Raw genomic sequence first — 3,581 nt, 5'->3', positions numbered from 1 at the left:
TCTCAATCTAAAGGTGTCCTCAGATCTAAAATGAGTCTCTTGTAGACAGCAAATAGATGGGTCTTGTTTTTTTTATCCATTCTGATACCCTATGTCTTTTGGTTGGTGCATTTAATCCATTTACATTCAGTGTTATTATAGAGAGATACGGGTTTAGAGTCATTGTGATGTCTGTATGTTTTATGCTTGTAGCGATGTCTCTGGTACTTTGTCTCACAGGATACCCCTTAGGATCTCTTGTAGGGCTGGTTTAGTGGTGACAAATTCCTTCAGTTTTTGTTTGTTTGGGAAGACCTTTATCTCTCCTTCTATTCTAAATGACAGACTTGCTGGATAAAGGATTCTCGGCTGCATAATTTTTCTGTTTAATACATTGAAGACCTCGTGCCAATCCTTTCTGGCCTGCCAAGTTTCAAAAGAGAGATCAGTCACGAGTCTTATAGGTCTACCTTTATAAGTTAGGGCACATTTATCCCTTTCTGCTTTCAGAATTTTCTCTTTATCCTTGTATTTTGCCAGTTTGACTATGATATGTCATGCAGAAGATTGATTCAAGTTACGTCTGAAGGGAGTTCTCTGTGCCTCTTGGATTTCAATGCCTTTTTCCTTCCCCAGTTCAAGGAAGTTCTCAGGTATTATTTCTTCAAGTACCCCTTCAGCACCTTTCCCTCTCTCTTCCTCCTCTGGAATACCAATTATGCGTAGATTATTTCTTTTTAGTGTATCACTTAGTTCTCTAATTTTCCCCTCATTCTCCTGGATTTTTTTATCTCTCTTTTTCTCAGCTTCCTCTTTTTCCATAACTTTATCTTCTAGTTCACCTATTCTCTCCTCTGCCTCTTCAATCCGAGCCATCGTTGTTTCCATTTTGTTTTGCATTTCGTTTATTCAGCTCCTCCTGACTGTTCCTGAGTCCCTTGATCTCTGTAGCAAGACATTCTCTGCTGTCCTGTATACTGTTTTCAAGCCCAGCGATTAATTTTATGACTATTATTCTAAATTCACTTTCTGTTATATTATTTAAATCCTTTTTGATCAGTTCCTTAGCTGTTGTTATTTCCTGGAGATTCTTCTGAGGGGAATTCTTCCTTTTGGTCATTTTGGATAGTCCCTGGAGTGGTGCGGACCTGCAGGGCACTTCCCCTGTGCTGTGGTGTATAACTGGAGCTGGTGGGTTGAGTCTCAGTCAGACCTGACGTGTGCCCCCAGCCCACCGGTGGGGCCACAGTCAGACTGGTGTGTGCCTTCTCTTCCCCTCTCCTAGGGGCAAGATTCACTGTGGGGTGGCGTGGCAGGCTGGGCTACTTGCACACTGCTAGGCTTGTGGAGCTGGGGATCTGGCGTATTAGCTGGCGTGGGTAGGCAAGGTGCAGGGGGGGCAGGAGGGGCAGGCTTAGCTCGCTTCTCCTTACGTGATCCACTTCAGGAGGGGCCCTGTGGCAGCGGGAGGGAGTCAGACCCGCTGCTGGAGGGGTGGCTCTGCAGAAGCACCATGTTGGGTGTTTGCGCTGAGCAAGCAAGTTCCCTGGCAGGAACTGGTTCCCTTTGGGATTTTGGCTGCGGGGTGGGCGAGGGAGATGGCGCTGGTGAGCGCCTTTGTTCCCCGCCAAACTGAGCTCTGTCGTCAGGGGGCTCAGCAGCTCTCCCTCCCTTTGTCCTCCAGCCTTCCCGCTTTCCGAGCAGAGCTGTTAACTTATGACCTCCCAGATGCTAAGCAAGTCCCGCTTGCTGTCGGAACACACTCCATCTGGCCCCTCCGCTTTTGCAAGCCAGACTAGGGGCTATGCTTGGCTGACGGGCCGCCCCTCCGCCCAGGCTCCCTCCTGCCAGTCCATGGAGCTAGTACTGCCTCGCCGCCCTTCCTACCCTCTTCCGTGGGCCTTTCATCTGTGCTTGGCTCCGGAGACTCCGTTCTGCTAGTTTCTGATGGTTTTCTGGGTCAGTTAGGCAGGTGTAGGCGAAATCTAAGTGATCAGCAGGATGCGCAGTGAGCCCAGCGTCCTCCTAAGCAGCCATCTTCCGGTCCCCTCTGGGTGAACAGAATTTTAATTACTATGGCTAAAATACCAAGGTCATTAAAGCACTTAATTTTTACCAAATTGATTACATATGTTTTCTCACATGTGTACTTTATTTATTTTTCTTTTTGTGTGAATAATGGAAAACCTCAAAACAAAGAGGGCTTCATGAATGTGCGTGCTGAAGCGTGACTTAGGTATTGTACTTGTTCTTATACAAAGTAGTATCTCTTTTTTTCCTTTCTTTATAAAAATAATATTGAGTTTTGCATATTTTTATTTTTTTCTTGGAGTTTTTATTTAATCTCATTTGATGCAAAAAATGCCTTTCGCAAAACCTAATACCTTTTCATGTTAAAAAAAAAACTCAAGAAACTAGGAATAGGAGGGAACTTCCTCAATGTGTTAAAAAACCATATATAAAAAAATCCACAGCTAACATTATATTCAATTATGCAAGACTATAAGCTTTTCTCCTAAGATCAGAAACAAGACAAGAATGCCCATATCCACTATTTCTTTTCAACATTGTATTGGGAGTGCTAAGAAAAGCATTTAGATGAAAGAAAGAAAGAGAAGAAAGAAAGAAAGAAAGAGAAAGAAGCAAGCATCAAAATTGGAAAGGAAAAAGTAACACTATTCCTATTGATAGATGACATGATCTTATATCTCAAAAACCCTCAAAAATCCACAAAAAAACCCTATTGAGTTAATAAACAAATTCAGCAAAGTTACAGGATACAAAATCAAGCACAAAATCACTAATATTTCTATACCATAGCAATGAGCAATCCAAAAATGAAATTAGGAAAACAATTCCATTTATAATAGCATCAAAAATAATAACATAATTAGGAATATATCTAAAAATAGAAGAATAAAACTTATATACTAAAAACTACTAAAATTGTTATAAGAAATTTTATTTTATTTTTTTTAACGTTTATTTATTTTTGAGACAGAGAGAGACAGAGCATGAACAGGGGAGGGGCAGAGAGAGGGAGACACAGAATCTGAAACAGGCTCCAGGCTCTGAGCTGTCAGCACAGTGCCCGACGCGGGGCTCAAACTCACGGACCGTGAGATCATGACCTGAGCCGAAGTCGGATGTTTAACCGACCAAGCCACCCAGGTGCCTCAATTATAAGAAATTTTAAAAGACCTAAAAAAATAAAAAGACATCCCCTGTTTCTAGATTGAAAGACTTAATATTGCTAAAATGACAATACTCCCACATTGATCTACAAGTCCCTACAAAAATCCCAGCTGAATTACTTTTCTTTCTTTCTTTCTTTCTTTCTTTCTTTCTTTCTCCAAATTTTAATTTAAATTCCAGTTAGTTGACACACAGTGCAATATTAGTTTCAGGTGTAGAATTTAGTGATTCATCAACATCCAGTGCTCATTAGAACAAGCGCCCTCCTTAATACCCATAAAGATAGAATGGGTTAAATAAACCCATACCCCTGCCCACCTCCCCTCTGGTGACCATCAGTTCTCTATAGTTTAAGGTCTGTTTATTGGTTTGCCTTTCATTTTCCCCCATTATGTTCATTGCTTTAT

Source organism: Felis catus, chromosome X, assembly GCF_018350175.1.
Source record: "Felis catus isolate Fca126 chromosome X, F.catus_Fca126_mat1.0, whole genome shotgun sequence".
NCBI lineage: Eukaryota > Metazoa > Chordata > Mammalia > Carnivora > Felidae > Felis > Felis catus.
This window is presented reverse-complemented; position numbering follows the sequence as displayed.